Raw genomic sequence first — 16,733 nt, forward strand, 5'->3', positions numbered from 1 at the left:
CCCCGTATAGGTCCTAAGTTTGAGCTTTGACGGTCTAATGGGGGGCAGGTTGGACCCCCATGCCCTCCTGTAGGTCTCCTCACTAATGACCGATGCAGTAGTCCCTGAATCAATCTCAAACTTAATGCCCTGACAGTGACTGTAGCATAATATGGTTCAGGTGGTTCATCTGTTTCCACTGCAAACATGTTGTAGGCACACGCTGCCTCTTCATCTGCATCTTTTAGATGGCGTGTGGCTGCCTGAGTCTGTAGAGCTTTCCCCTGCCCAGGCTTAACCTTACCCTTTGAACTTCTGCACTTTTTAGCTAAATGTCCCTTTTTGCTACAAGCATGGCAGACAGTGTCTTTGAATTTGCAATCATTTGCATAGTGTGTCCCTCCACACTGGAAACATTCCACCCACTTTGCCTGTTTACCAGTCTCCCTCCTGACTTGGTGCACTGCCGCCGAATGTGACCTCCCATGTCCTTTCTGGATATCCTTGACATTATTAGCAGCCATCTCCATGCCTTGGGCTTTCTTGAAAGTCGGTGGTGGGGTTTCCCCTAACAGGCGGAGTTGTATGTCGTCATTATTAATGCTGCATATCAATCAATCACAGAGCATGTCTTCCAACACCACTCCGAAATCACAATGCTCTGACAACTGCCAAAGCTCGGCCACAAAATCGGCCACGGCTTCCTGAAACGGCTGTGAAGCTTACACCATTGGATAATCACAAAAGGTTTCGGATCGTAGTGGTTCCCCAAGAGCTTGACCAGTTCGTCATATGGAATGTCCTCCGGTTTCCACGGTGTGGCTAAATTCCTTATTAGCTTGTAAGTCTTCACCTCACACACACTCAGGAGAATAGAGCACTTCTTAGCCTCTTCCATAATTCCATTAGCACAGAAAAAGTGTTCCAACCTTTCCTCATATTCCGGCCAGTCCTCCGTCACGTCCACAAATTCACGGATAGTTCTAAACGTAGCCAGCCGAACGTGAGGCTCCTCATCGGAGCTGCTGCTCCCGTTCGAAACGTGCCAACACGTCCACAAAACCAGTTTACCTCGTTGCCAAAAATATGTAGTAACTTCTACTTTGAAAAAGGCACACTCGACAACTTCATGCTGAAGAAACAACTTTTTGTCGAACTTCAAAACCGTTATGTGTATACAGAAGCTTTCACAACCTGTATGGCATGGCAGGCACACTATATACAAAGCCCACCGTAAGTAAAAAGAACAGAAATAGAAACCTCCCATTATCCTAATTAGTATTAACTTACTTTTAGTATATGCTCCTATTACAACACACACACACACACACACACACATAGAACATACCAGCATAATACAAGCCCCTCAGTTCACCAGGTTGTGCCAAAACTGTAACCTATTTTAAGATTAACATTTCACACCATATATTCCTCCATTTTTCTTTCATCCATGTGCATATCAAATAGTCTTTTAAATGTATCTGTCTCTACCACCAACCCTGGCAATGTATTCCATACACCTCTGTGTAGCAAGAACTAATTCTGAAATTCCCCCCCACTGCTTATACTTTCTATCGATCAGCTCTGTCCACTCTATCAATGAATCATTAAAGTAGCAAATTAACTTATGATTCTGCAATATTCAAGACAGAATGAAGCCCAAGCCACAGAGGAAAGCCCATAGAGTCACAGAACAAAATATGAAAACTCCACAAAGAAGACGCCAGAGGTCAGGAATGAACCCTGACCACTGAAGCTTGTCAGGAAATGTAGTGGAGGCTTAAACCAAACACAAAGCAGTGGAGACTATTTTGCGATGAGCTATGACTTTGATAACAAATTGCAAAATAACAAGCCAAAGGGGCCACAAAAACAGAGAGAACAGATGCTTAACACACAGTAGCTGAAAGCTAGGAGCAACTAGTTGAGGCTGTCTGGTTTGATGAGTTAACAGGGACTGTGGATGAGAGCTGGGTTTAAATAGGCTGCAGGTGATTCCTGTTAGCTGAGTGGGAATTGTGAGGAGCCTGCATGAGCAGGCCTGACAGGGCTGTGGTTTCTCTCCTTAGGAGTTAAAATGCAAAGATTTGCAGAACTGTTGAAGGAAACATAGATTGTTGAAGGTAAAGTTAATGGATGAACCTTGTTGGATTAAGAATGAAATTCCGATTGGAAGCCCAGCTTTCGGCCATTGCAATGCAAACATTCAAGATTTACTGAGCAACAGATGGCACCACATCTGTTATTGGGTTCACTGCTGGTCTCTTTTGGGATTTGGCACAGGATCTGACACCCAGTTGAATTCAAAGGGAACTCCAGGCATGACATTGAGGAACCAACAGGGATAAAGGTTTTTTCTCATATTAATAATTTCAATTAAGTTTAATGCTTTAATTGCCTCCTAGTGTTCTAAAGTGTTTCAATTAGCTATGTGAAGTTGTTATTTCTAATTATTTACTTCAATTTTAATAATTTTTAACATCTTTATAGAACAGAGATATCTTAAAAACAATGTTAAAAGCTTTGACATCTTTGTCAGAAGGTAAAACTGCAAACTGAATATTACTGTTGATCAAGGGCTTCGCGAGGCAAGGTCCTTTTTACCACACCAATACAAATGCACAGCATGAATGTAGCCTATGAAAGACAAGAGCAACACATAAAGAATGCTGGGGGGACACAGCAGAGGTCAAACAGCATCTATGGAGAGGAATAAACAGCTGACATTTGGGCCAAGACCCTAGATCAGGACTGGAAGGAAAGGGGAAAGAGCAAGAATAAGAAGGTGGAGTTGGGCAGGGAAGGAGTACAGGCTGGCAGAAGACAGGTAAGACCAGGTGAGTGAGTGGGGTAGAGGTGATAAAGTAAGAAGCTGGGAGGTGATTGGTGGGAGAGCTAAAGGGTTGAATAAAAAGGAATCTGATAGGACAAGATAGTGGATCTTGAGAGAAAGGGAAGGACACCAGAGGGAGGTGCTGAGTAGGTGGGGAGAAGAGAAGAGAAGGGATAAAAGGGGAGTCAAAATGGGTAATGGTAAAAGAGAGAAGGGGGTAGGGAAGAAACAACCAAAGTTAGAGAAATCGATGTTCATGCTGCCAGGTTGGAGGCTACCCAGACAAAATAAGAGGTGTTGATCTTCTAACTTGAGAGTGGTTACACTGTGGCAATAAGGAGGCCATGGCAGGAGAACATGAAAAATCACCCTTCCCACCCAACCCAGAGGAGTGTGGGTCTATGGAAAGTATAGAGGGAGGCTCCAGGGTCTTAGACTGCATCCAGAAGCACCCTGCCCAATAAAGCACTGAGAAATCTGAGCAGGGCATTGAGGTTAGTTCCACTGTGTGGATTATTGGCAACAAAGTGAACTGACTTACCAACAGAATTTCTGTCAAGACCTATAGAATTTCAAACTGCTAAGTTGCTTCTTATGGAGACTTCAAGGTGCAGGATCCACAGAGGCTGCTGAAGGTTTCAGCCTCTGCGAGCTCCATTGCAAGTACAACGCTCTCCACCATCAAGGACATCTTCAAAGACAGTGCCTCAGGAAGGTAACATCCGTCACGGAGGACCCTCATTATTCGTGACATGCCTTCTTCCCGTTACTACCATTAGGGAGAAGCTACAAGAGTCTAAAGACCCACACTCCATGTTAGAGGAACAGCTTCTTCCCTCTGCTATCATATTTCTGAAGAGTCCATGTATACTTCCTTCCTATTCAACTTTTACACTATTTACCTGTCTATCTATCTACCTATTTATTTATTTATTGTGACTTATAGTAATTTTTATGTCTCGGTTTTATTGTTGTCACAAAACAGTGAACTTAATGACATATATCAGTGATAACAAACTTGATTTGATTCTAATAAGTAAGAATGACTGGTGACTTTGTCCCACACAATGATGTTGATTTAAATATCCAGTGACCAAATCCAGAGATTACATATTTAAATATTCTTGTTGAATATAAACCATTTTGAGAACAGATCACCTCTCTAAATAACCTTGCGTTTCATGACACATTCCTCCCTCTTCAGCATGAAGATGGAGAAAGCATTTCTGCACCCGCACCGCTCCCTGCCTCGGCACTCCTTCTTTGTCACCTGTCCCAGATCCCTCCCATGGCACTCCACCCTCGCCATTCCCAAAATCTTCCTTTGCTCCTGCCAGATTTACAAACTCTCACTGCTCCACGTTGACAAATACAGTACTGCACAAAAGTCTTAAGCACCCTAGCTACAGTTCATATATATGCCTAGGACTTTTGCACAGTACTCTACTTGCTGGTGAAAGGCCTATTTATGTGCTCATAGGGCAAGGGCATTATTTACCTTCCTTTTCAGCTGCATTTACAGTGCAGAAAAATGTGATTGTTGTACAGCTCCTTCCTATGTGGTTTAAAATTGTACAGGGTGGCTGGCTGTTTTGACACTTTGGCAGTCCAGTATTCAATGCCACACCATGAAAGCTGTGAGCTGCAATCTCCAGGCAACACCTGTCATTCAAAGTTATCAGCTCTGGTTGCGTGCTTCTTGTCACTTCTCAGCATGATGGCAAGTGGGAACTCTATATGGGGGTAAACTATTCCACCCCGGAAAGGAGGCAGAATTGACATCTTCCAGTTTGTGCAGTATTCCCTGCTGTTAAACAGTGAGATATCACTGACAACAACATTAGGGAAATCTGACTTGCAGAATGCCACGCCTGTTCACTTGCAAGAAGTTATGATCAAAAGATATGAGTACTATTCGAGAGGGACAAAGAGAGAAAATAGATCAGATGAAGTGCATTACGCAGTCACTTGCTGCTGCAGATGTTTTTCATTGTGCATTTGTGCATCTGACAATAAACTCGACTTTGATTTTCCTAATCTCTAGGCATTTCTAGTACTGTAGACATAACAGATCCAATGTACCTTCCCCTTTAAATTTCAAGTTCAAAGTTAAAAGTGATGGAACTACCATATACTACCCTGAGATTCAGTTTCTTGCAGACATTTACAAGACGTAAAAGAAACATAATAGAATTTTCCAAAATGAAACTGCACATTAACTAAGATTGACAAACAGCCAATATGCAAACAAAGACAAATTGCACAGATAAAATTAATATTGACAACATGAGTTGTAAAGAGTCCTTGGAAGTGAGACTATAGGTTGTAGAATCAGTTCAGGGTTGTGCCATTTATTCTGACATTTAGGATCAAAGATGACTTATTATTCAGTGTGTGTGCACACTAAGGTGGCTGATGATGCCAATGTGAGATCTTCACAGGTGGGAGGAGGTACCTGACAGAAGGGTGGGTGGGTAAGTAGTTTGGGATATCGGACACTATGTTCAATATTTGCAAATGGCCAGTGCTATAGGCTTTTGGAGTCAGTGACTTTTTTGATGCTCCTCCTGTTCTTTGAATACTCCTGAGCCTGGTAACCCCAAGAACAATTTGAGATGTTTCATCTTCCAAACCCGATATGAGAATATCCTTCAAGTCTTTTATTCATCCTCCTCAAAACTTCCTGTCGAGACAGAGATTGGAATAGATGAATCAGTTGAACGTGTGGAGAGACTCAATATGTTCTTCTGGGAAAGAACACTGATGTTGGCTCCAAGGGATTTGAAGGATATGGCAGAGGACCACGGCTGGTACTTTTCCAGTGATTTGGAAGGCCTTGTCAATTAAAGTTTTGTTGGCCAGAAAGAACTACATTCTATAAATCAGTGAATTTAAATGAATCAAGGACAGTGGAAGCAGTGAGACTAATTTTGTTCTTATTGCGTGCTTGGGATGGAGGCTGCCATTTTGTGAAGACATTCTATTCTCCATTTTGTGAGCTTGTCATGCTTGGCTTGATCAATGCTTTAAGGAAGACACAATGATACTTCAGGTAATCTGCTGGACTGGAAATCATTTCCAAATAAGAAGTAATAGAGCTACTAGGACTTGATGTTTCAATCCCTATGGTAAGTTGGCACTCTCGATGTTGGCAGTGGGTTTGGAGTGGTGACAAGGAGGGAGGGTGGATACGTCATCGGGGTCATCAGGTGGGCACCCTATTCTTTGAAGTTTCGTTGATAAGCCCACAACATCTCCAGAGGGCTCAACGGTGCTACCTGGCGTCCCAGATACACCCCCCTCAGTTCCATACCCTCCTGTCTTCATCTTGCAGCCCAGTTGTTGTCTTTCCTTTTAATCCAAATCCAATTGCTGCTTTCTTCTGCTGCATTTGACAAGGACTTGATAACTTGTTGGAGGGAGTGACCCCTCACCCCCATCTTCTTCAATAGACTGGTCGTAGATGTAGCAACGAATCCCCTGCATCCCACTTCTACAGGGAAAATCTTGGTCTTCCAGCCATTCTAGGCAGCTACAGTTGCCAGTTCAGAGTACTTGGTCTTTTTCCTCTCATAAGCTTCTTCGACACCACCTTCCCATGGTACTGTCAACTCCACAACATATGCCAGCTTGGCTGTTGTGAACCACAGGACCATGTCTGGCTGGAGTGTTGTAGCCGCAATGTTGCAATTTGTGAGATGTTCTTTGGTTGGATATAATATGCAGGTTTGTGAATGTTGGGGTTGCTGCCTACCTGGAGTGATTCGAGCTTGTTGCTGATTGAAAACAAAGAGCCATAAATTACTGACTGTTACTTGATGGGAAGAGAGCAATAAATTAACGCTGGCCTGGTGCAGAGCCAATAACAAGGTGTAAAAGTTCAGACACACGACCTGTGGCCAATGACACTGGAATGTAATCAACAGGAATTCTGCAGATGCTGGAAATTCAAGCAACACACATCAAAGTTGCTGGTGAACGCAGCAGGCCAGGCAGCATCTCTGGGAAGAGGCACAGTCGATGTTTCAGGCCGAGACCCTTCGTCAGGACACTACTTGGATTGGTAAGGAATGGGTATAAAAGTGGATGCTTCATGTGTGCTGGCAGTGGTAACTGTGAAGAATAACCATCGCAGATACAAGCGTGAGCAACCCTGCGTGAAACACGTGGTGAGGGAATTGGGACTACGAGGAATGCATGTCCAGTGTAGGCTCCTTCACCCAGGCAGTACCTTTGCTATTCTTTGATTATTCAGGAAAGTCAGTGATAATTAGCTGGTGTGAACACAAGGTATTTCCTGTATGGAATCACGTACTTGTTAGTTTGAACAATAAAGGTACTTGTCGGTAAATACAGATCTCTCTGTGCCTCACTGATCATTGTTATAAGAGGTAATTTTTACAATAGTTTGACTTTGATGCAAGTGACCTCATCTTCATTCTGCACACATCATCCATCAACCTCGTAAGAGATCAGAAAAGTCATCAAGCAAGCATGACCAGAAACTTATCCTTGATCAAAAGTGCTTCACTTACTTATGAATTACAACACAGAAAGAACCCTTGTTGAGTATATTTCTCTGGACCAGGCCCTCATGCCACAGTGTTGGCTTTTACAACCACCAAGGGGTGAAGGAAAAAACAGAAGTACAACAAGTACACTGGAATCCGTGCTAGGTTAAAGGTTAACCATGGTCGGCCAGCTCTCTTATCAATACTGATCTCCAGTGTCTGCTTCCTGGAAACCAAAGCAGAATACCTGGCCCAGGGTGAGATGAGGAACTGCTGTAGGTTTCTTCTTACAGACATATGGCTCCAGGACAACATCCCGTGCACCACCAATCTTCATGCCATGTCACCTAGGGACTTCTGCTAATATTGTTTTGTGACTGTATGTGCTGTGTTTTACATCATGGTCCCAGAAGAACGATGTTCATTTAGTTGTATACATGTGTATGGTTAATGACAATAATCCTGAACTTGAAGTTTGGTTCCATTGAAGTTGACAGAAGTTGAAGTCCCTGGGGACACAAGTAACTTTAGATACTAGAATCTGGAGCAGCCAACAACCTGCTGCATGAGTTCAATGGTTGAGCAACATCTGTGGGTCGAAAGGAATTGTTGACATTTTGGTCCTGATGTAGGTTTTGAGAAAATTTCTGATATGGAGTAAAACACACTGCCTCTATGTTATGACACATCCATACTACTAACTGGAGGAGAATTTACAGGCACTATATTTAGAACATAAAACATAGAACACAGAATAGTACAGCACATTACAGGCCCTTCGGTCCACAATGTTGTGCCGACCCTCAAATCCTGCCTCCTATATAACCCCCCACCTTAAATTCCTCCATATACCTGTCTAGTAGGCTCTTAAACTTCACTAGTCTATCTGCCTCTACCACTGACTCAGGCAGTGCATTCCACGCACCAACCACTCTCTGAGTAAAAAACCTTCCTCTAATATCCCCCTAGAACTTCCCACCCCTTACCTTAAAGCCATGTCCTCTTGTATTGAGCAGTGGTGCCCTGGGGACAAGGCGCTGGCTATCCACTCGATCTATTCCTCTTATTATCTTGTACACCTCTATCATATCTCCTCTCATCCTCCATCTCTCCAAATAGTAAAGCCCTATCTCCCTTAATCTCTGATCATAATGCATATTCTCTAAACCAGGCAGCATCCTGGTAAATCTCCTCTGTACCCTTTCCAATGCTTCCACATCCTTCCTATAGTGAGGTGACCAGAACTGGACACAGTACTCCAAGTGTGGTCTAACCAGAGTTTTATAGAGCTGCATCATTGCATCGCGACTCTTAAACTCTATCCCTGGACTTATGAAAGCTAACATCCCATAAGCTTTCTTAACTACCCTATCTACCTGTGAGGCAACTTTCAGGGATCTTGGACATGTACCCCGAGATCCCTCTGCTCCTCTACACTGCCAAGTATCTTCCATTTACTTTGTACTCTGCCTTGGAGTTTGTCCTTCCAAAGTGTACCACCTCACACTTCTCTGGGTTGAACTCCATCTGCCACTTCTCAGCCCACTTCAGAATCCTATCAATGTCTCTCCACAATTTTTGACAATCCTCTACACTATCTACAACACCACCAACCTTTGTGTCGTCTGCAAACTTGCCAACTCACGCTTCTACCCCCACATCCAGGTCGTTAATAAAAATCACGAAATGTAGAGGTCCCAGAACAGATCCTTGTGGGATACCACTAGTCACAATCCTCCAATCTGAATGTACTCCCTCCACCATGACCCTCTGCCTTCTGCAGGCAAGCTAATTCTGAATCCACCTGGCCAAACTTCCCTGGATCCCATGCCTTCTGACTTTCTGAATAAGCCTACCGTGTGGAACCTTGTCAAATGCCTTACTAAAATCCATATAGACCACATCCACTGCAGTACCCTCATCTATATGCCTGGTCACCTCCTCAAAGAACTCTATCAGGCTTGTTAGACACGATCTTCCCTTCACAAAGCCATGCTGACTGTCCCTGATCAGACCATGATTCTCTAAATGCCCATAGATCCTATCTCTAAATATCTTTTCCAACAGCTTTCCCACCACAGACGTAAGGCTCACTGGTCTATAATTACCCGGACTATCCCTACTACCTTTTTTGAACAAGGGGACAACATTCGCCTCCCTTCAATCCTCCGGTACCATTCCCATGGACAACGAAGACATAAAGATCCTAGCCAGAGGCTCAGCAATCTCTTCCCTTGCCTCATGGAGCAGCCTGGGGAATATTCCATCAGGCCCCGGGGACTTATCCATCCTAGTGTATTTTAACAACTCCAACACCTCCTCTCCCTTAATATCAACATGCTCCGGAACATCAACCTCACTCATATTTATATTCTAACATTAACAAAGTTTATAGTGGGCTGTTTGCAACTATAAATAGATGTGAAATTATGTTGTTATTTTCATCAATAGAAAGACATCTATTTATAAAATGCCTTTCACAATGCTAAGATGCCCCAAAGTACTTTTCATCCACAACAATATACTCTGACAATGTGACAACTAAATGGTACAGAGTAAGCTCTCGCAAACAACAAAGTACAAATGGAGGATGGTATGCTTAGAGGTGATGGAGTAATCTTGAGCAGGACACTAGAAAAAAACTCTTTATTGAACTAATAATTGACGAATCTTTCACATCACACCAAATAGGCCCTCATTTTATCTTTGTAGCTTAAAGGCATTACTTCTCACAAGAAAATCATAAGACAGAGGAGCAGAATTATGCCATTTGCCCCACGGAGTCATATGACATGGGTGGTCACTGGCAACCCTGATTGTTCTTGGCGAATTTTCCCACTGAAGTGGTTTGCCACTGCCATTTTCTAGGCAGTGTCTTTACAAGATGGGTGACCCCAACCATTTTTAACCTTTTTCAGAGATTGTCTTCCTTGCATCAGCGGTCAGATAACCAGGACCTGTGGTATGCACCCGTTGCTCATACAACCATCGACCACCTGCTCCCATGGCTTCACATGACCCTGATCAGGTGCTACACCTTGCCCAAGGGTTACCTGCAGGCCATTGTAGGGAAGAGGTACCTTATATCTCTTTTGGTGGAGACATAGCTCCACTCCACCACAAAATCAACATGAATCTCATTTATTAGCACCTAGATGGTAGCAATTTAGTGATTCTTTGGGAGTATCTACTTCCAACACCCATTCAAGCATACTGGATCATACTCCACTTTTCAGGTGAAATATTCTTTGTCAAATCTCCTCTCATTCATGAAGACTCAAGCATATGTTGGACCTGGAGCAACGAAGAATACGCTGGAGCATTCTGACTGGTTGCATCAGCACCCAGCATGGAAGCTCTATTAAGCATGATTGGGAAAAGCTGCAGAGGGTTATAAACTCAGCCAGCTCCATCATGGGAACCAACTTTTCCCCTGTCAAGGATATCTTCAATGGGAGATACCTCAAACAGATGGCATCCATCATTAAAAACGTCTATCACCCTGAACATGCCCTCTGCTCATTGTTACCATCAGGGAGGAGGATCAGGAGCCTGAAGACACACACTCAATGTTTCAGGAACAGCTTCTGCCTCTCCGCCATCAGATTTTTGAATGGATCGTGGAACAATGAGCACTAGAATACTTTTTGCTCTGTTTTTGCACTACTGAATCTTTAATATATATTTCTTTTAATTTATAGTATTTTTATGTATTGCAAAATGTTTCTTGAGAGATGTCAGTGATAATAAACCTAATTCTGATTCTGACTCTGATTCAATGTTCAAGCAAAATCTGCGGGAAGAAATGAACAATCAATATTTTGGCGCATCCTTATCATGGATACAGGTTCTACCTGGCCTGCTGAGTCCCTCTAGCATTTTCTTTGTTGCTCTGATTATCCATGATATGTCCACTGCTTTTAGACATTATGTGATGGGAAGAGGTTTCCTACATTTCCTGCCTCTATGTCATATTCAATATTCAAGATCCAAGACTGTTTAATGTTATTTCCATTACACATGTGTAAAGGAGAATGAAATAATTGCTACTCAAAATCCCATTCACCACAAAAAAAGCACTATAAGATAAACTTAACATTGCCCTGATTAACTACATTTATTTCCTGTTTCCTAATTTCTTTGCTTGAATTTGGTGTAAAGAATTGTTATAAAAACATAAAAGATATTAGAAAATGGAACATGGAGCAGTACAGCATAACAATGGGTCATTCAGTCCACAAGGAAATGATAGAAAATTACCCTAATGCCTTGGTGCAGATTGTTTTTATCATAAGTCCTAAAGTACTGTTGGCTGTCTATTGAAAGATGAAACGAAGTACACATGCCTAAAAATTGGGTTTCATTCACATTTAGTATGGTAAGGAGGTGTATTGAATGCAAGAGATTCTGCAGATCCTGGAAATCCAAATTCACACACACAAAATGTTGGAGGAATTCACCGGGTCAGGCAACATCTATGGAAAAGAATAAAGAGTTGACACTTCTGGCTAAGACCCTTCATCAGGCTCATGGTCCTGATGATGGATTGTGGCCCAAAACGTATGTGTTACATTGTATTGAATGATGATGTACAATCCAGGGAATTGCTAAACATGTTGAAATTGGTAGAATTTTCTTTTAAAAATGTGCTTAAGTGGTATTATCACTGACTGCAGTGTTATTATGGGGCCCACACCATTCCTATAGATGGCACCGTGTCATCTTCTCACAGCTACCATCAGCAGAGAGTAGGGCAGCCTGAAATCCCACACCAGGAGATTTAGCTACTTCCCTTTAAACAGACAGTTCTTGAGCTCACCAGCTGAAGAACCTTCACCTTCCAGGACATGCCCTCTTCTCATTACTACCATCAGAAGGGAGGTACAGGAATCTGATGAAGCACACTCAGAATTTTAGCTTCTTAAGTTGAAGTTCAAGTTTATTGCAATTGAACCATATACATGTATACAGTCAAAAGAAACAATGCTCCTCAGTGAATAATGTGCAAAACACAGTATATATATCACATACAGCACATACAATAATGTTAACACAATATGATCAGATAATAAAAAAACTGAGTTGACATAAAGTGTACATACAGTATGACATATAGTTAAATATATAACTTACCCTCCACCAACAGATTTCTGAATGGTCCAGGAACCCATGAACATTAGCTCACTGTATTGCATTCTTCAAAGTTCAAAGTAAATTTATTATCAAAGTACATATATGTCACCAAATACTACCCCAAGATTCATTTTCTTGCAGGCATTGACAGGAGTACAATAGAATCAATAAAAAACTGCAAAGACTAATGAGCACTACTTATTTACTTCCTATATATTTCCATAATTTATAGTAATTTTATGTATTGCTTTGTACTGTTGCCTCAAAGCAACAAAATATCATTCAAAATGCCATTCTGTATGCCAGTGATAAGAAACCCGAAACTGAATGTGGTGTGAACTGACCAGCGATAAGTTTGCTGAACGTACACACACCAGATTTCAGCCACTGGCTCCAAGAAATTTTGTTCAGCTTACAATTGCAACATTGGCTGATGCAGCAGGGAATAATGGAAATAGGCGAGTATGCCTTCAACAGTTTAACTGATCAATTAGTTCAATAACTAATTCACTCAGATTCTTACTTAAAGCTGGAAATAGGGTTTTAACAAGCTAGAAGTAATTCCTTCTTCCAATTACTGGGAAAAGATGAACTGAGCTTGTTTAGTTTCTACGGTGACAAGCTCTTCATTTTTAAGTATAATAATGCAAATTGAAGTGCAGTGTATTGTTTTCAATTTGAAGCATCTCATGCCAGATTTCAGAATGGACAGGATAGTCTTCTTAATATTCTGCCTTATTGAATGAATATGCCTAACTTAGAATGTCATAGCATGATACTTTTTTGAGTTTTATGTAAGCTATTGTAAATAAATATTGTTCCTTTAACTGTCATGATATAAAAAATATCAAATTATTTTAATTGACATTCACAAGATGTGCTATAGCAAATTGTGAAAAAAGCTCCTCCAAAAGCATGTCCACAATTTCTGTTATCCAAGAATCCAAGGACAGACTGGAAAATACAGAAGGTATAAATACGTAAAACAAACTAGGGTGTATAAGACTTTTGCAAAGTATTGTATTTGTTGACGTGGAGTTTCTAAATATGGCGGAAGCAAAGGATGCTGGGAATGGTGAGGGTGGAGCGCCACAGGAGGGGTGTGGGACAGGTGACAGAGAAGGAGTGTTGGGGGTGGGGGGTAATACACCCGGCTTTGAGACACCAGGCAAGGTTATTTGATTCCAAACAATTGGTTTATTGATCGTTACAGAATGTCTGTCTGGTGCTTCATGCTGCCTCCACTCTCCCTTCCCCTTTTCCCAACCATGATTCCCTTCTCCCTACCCCCTTCCCACTCAGCCAGCAATAGAGACCCATATCAGAATCAGGTTTATTGTCACTCACATATGTCATGAAATTTGTTTTTTTTTGCGCTAGCAGTATAGTGCAATACATAAAATTACTACAGTACTGTGCAAACATTGTAGGCACCCTAGCTATACATATGTGCTTCAGACTTTTCCAGTGTGCTGGATAATTCATTCCTTCTTTGTCAAAGGATCTCTGATTTCTTCTCCTTCAACCGAAGAGTCATAGAACATAGAACAGTACAGCAGAAAAACGTTGTCTGTGACAATCATAATGCGAGGTCAAGCTAATCCCATCTGTGTGAACAAGGTCTATATTCCTCCATTCCCTGCTTGTTCATATGCCTGTTTAAATGCCTCATAAAACTTTTTTAGATTATGAGAACACTCAGTCCTCTTTTATTGTCATTTAGAAATGCATACATGCATTAAGAAATGATACAATGTTTCTCCAGAGTGATATCACAGAAAACAGGACAGACCAAAGGCGAACACTGACAGAATCACATAATTATAACATATAGTTACAACAGTGCAAAGCAATACCATAATTTGATGAAGAACAGACCATGGGCACAGTAAAAAAAAAAGTCTCAAAGTCCTGAGTCAATCGACTCCCGAGTCCCCGATAGCAGGCGGCAAAAGGGAGAAACTCCCTGCCATAAACCTCCAGGCACCGTCAACTTGCCGATACCTTGGAAGCAGCCGACCCCAGCTGACACTGAGTCCGTCCATCCGAAAACTTCGAGCTTCCGACCAGCCTCTCCGATATAGCCTCCTGAGCGCCATCCTCTGCCGAGCGCCTTCAACATCTCCCCGGCTGCTGAAACACGCAAAGCCGAGGATTTCGGGGCCTTCAGCTCCGGAGATTCCAGTTACCACACAGTAGCAGCGGCAGCGAAGCGGGCATTTCAGAAGTTTTCCAGATGTTCCTCCGTGCTCTTACATCTGTCTCCATCAAATCAGAATTGTGCTCAGTCCCCTACTTGACAGATAACAGATATCATCATCGAATTGGCCGCGTGAACTGCCGTCGCACCGCCATCTTCTCCCCCCTCCCGGGAGGAACTTGCTATTGTTTCTGCATCCATCACTTCTCTTGCCACCTTGTACCCAATGTATATAAAAAAATAACTTCATATGTATATCCCCTCGCACCTAATAACTTTTTCCTCAAGTATTTATATTTCCTTACTGGGAAAAAGACTATCATATCGATAGCAATATACACAAGCTTGTCTGTGCCTTTCATAATTTGATGTACATCTATCCATTCGTCCCTTAATCGTTGATGCTCCAGAGGAAATAATCCATCCCAATTTACTCAAACCCTCCTTATAGCTAATAATCTCTAATCTAGGCATCATTTTCGTGAACCACTTCTACACCTTGCCAAAAGTTTCCACCTCCTTCCTTTAAAGATATTTTGCAAAAGAAGGCTCACTGGATTCCAGTTTAAGGTCACCTCAAATATAAGGCACTTCACTCAGTGCCTCGCTGGGAATCTCAGCCTTTCCTCATTGAGTTCAGGTTTCTGAAGAAGGATTTGAACCTGCACTCTTTTATTTCCTATCAGGACGCTGGTTCAAACATGCAAACTAAAGAATTAGGCCATAGAAAGTGCTTTTTTTCCCATTCATTAAAATTGTGGCTGCTCTCCCATTTCAATTTCATTTTCCAATACTATCTCCATATCCCTCATTTCCTTCAATGGTCAAAAATCTATAGATCTCTGTTTTGAATCACACAGTTTCCACAAGTAGTTCTAAAGATTCATCACTGTCTGAGTGAAGGCATTTCCCTTCAGCTGAGTCCTCGAAGATCTTAAACTGATTGGTTATTCTGGCTTCTTCTACCTTCCTTTTCAGTCCTGATGACTGTAAGATATAGGAGCAGAATTTGACCATTTGGCTAATCCAATTTTTCCTCTCAGCCCCAATCTCCTGCCTTCTCCCCATATCCCTTCATGTCCTGCCTGACCAATCAAGAATCTATCAATCTCTGCCTTAAATATATGTAAAAACTTGGCCACCACAGCCAGACTCCGCAGATTCATCACTAAAGATATTCCTCCTCATTTCCATTCTAAAAGGATGCCCTTCTATTCTGAGGCTACATCCTCTGGTCCTAGATTTTCCCACCACAGAAAACATCCTCTTCCGATGAAGAGTCTGGGTCCAAAACGTCGACTGTTTATTCCTCTCTGATTTGCTGAGTTCCTTCAGCATTTTGTTTATGTTATATTGACCCTTGGCTCCTACGTCAGAAGAAAACACCCTGTGCCCTATGTGCCAAGCCCCTCAGTTTAGCAAAAGTTTGCATTCAGTTATCCTCTTTCATCCATATGGCACTCAAATTTCACCGGGGTTACAGCTGAAGAAAGGTGAGCCTATGATCTTATTCTCTGATGTCTGTTTTCTGGAATCAAGCTTATTCTTCACATTCAGCTACGTGAACCATAAGACTGTAAGACATAGGACCTGAAGTAGGTGATTCAGCCCACTGAGTCTGCTCGCGTTTTTTTTATCTACCCCAGACTAATCCCACCGAGCCACTCTCTCCCCACCGCCATCTGTCAGTCAGTGACCTGGGCACTTAAATGAATCAGATAAAATGGGATTTATTCTGTTAAATCGTGTCAGATCCTGATAACTGAACAAAAGAAAGTCACTTATATTAAACAAAACAGCTATTCAGCAAACTACATTGGAAATTAAACATCTCAGTTTATTTCTTTTTGTCTGCTTTTAGCAAAGGGACTGACATTGATTGCATTAGGTACCTTAACTTTGAGTCCATCCTAACTCGAGCTGTGATGAGCTATCTCCGGACAGTTCAGTTCACTACCTGAGATAAAGAACAGAAGTGGAATGGTACAGTGAATAGGTTTGTTCTTGTACAAACCTGTAAGAAGTGTGTACAAGAATTTGCTCCAGGTGCTCCAGCTTCCTCCCACAGTTCAAAGAT

The sequence above is a fragment of the Mobula hypostoma genome, chromosome 7 (assembly GCF_963921235.1).
Source record: "Mobula hypostoma chromosome 7, sMobHyp1.1, whole genome shotgun sequence".
NCBI classification, from domain to species: Eukaryota; Metazoa; Chordata; class Chondrichthyes; order Myliobatiformes; family Myliobatidae; genus Mobula; species Mobula hypostoma.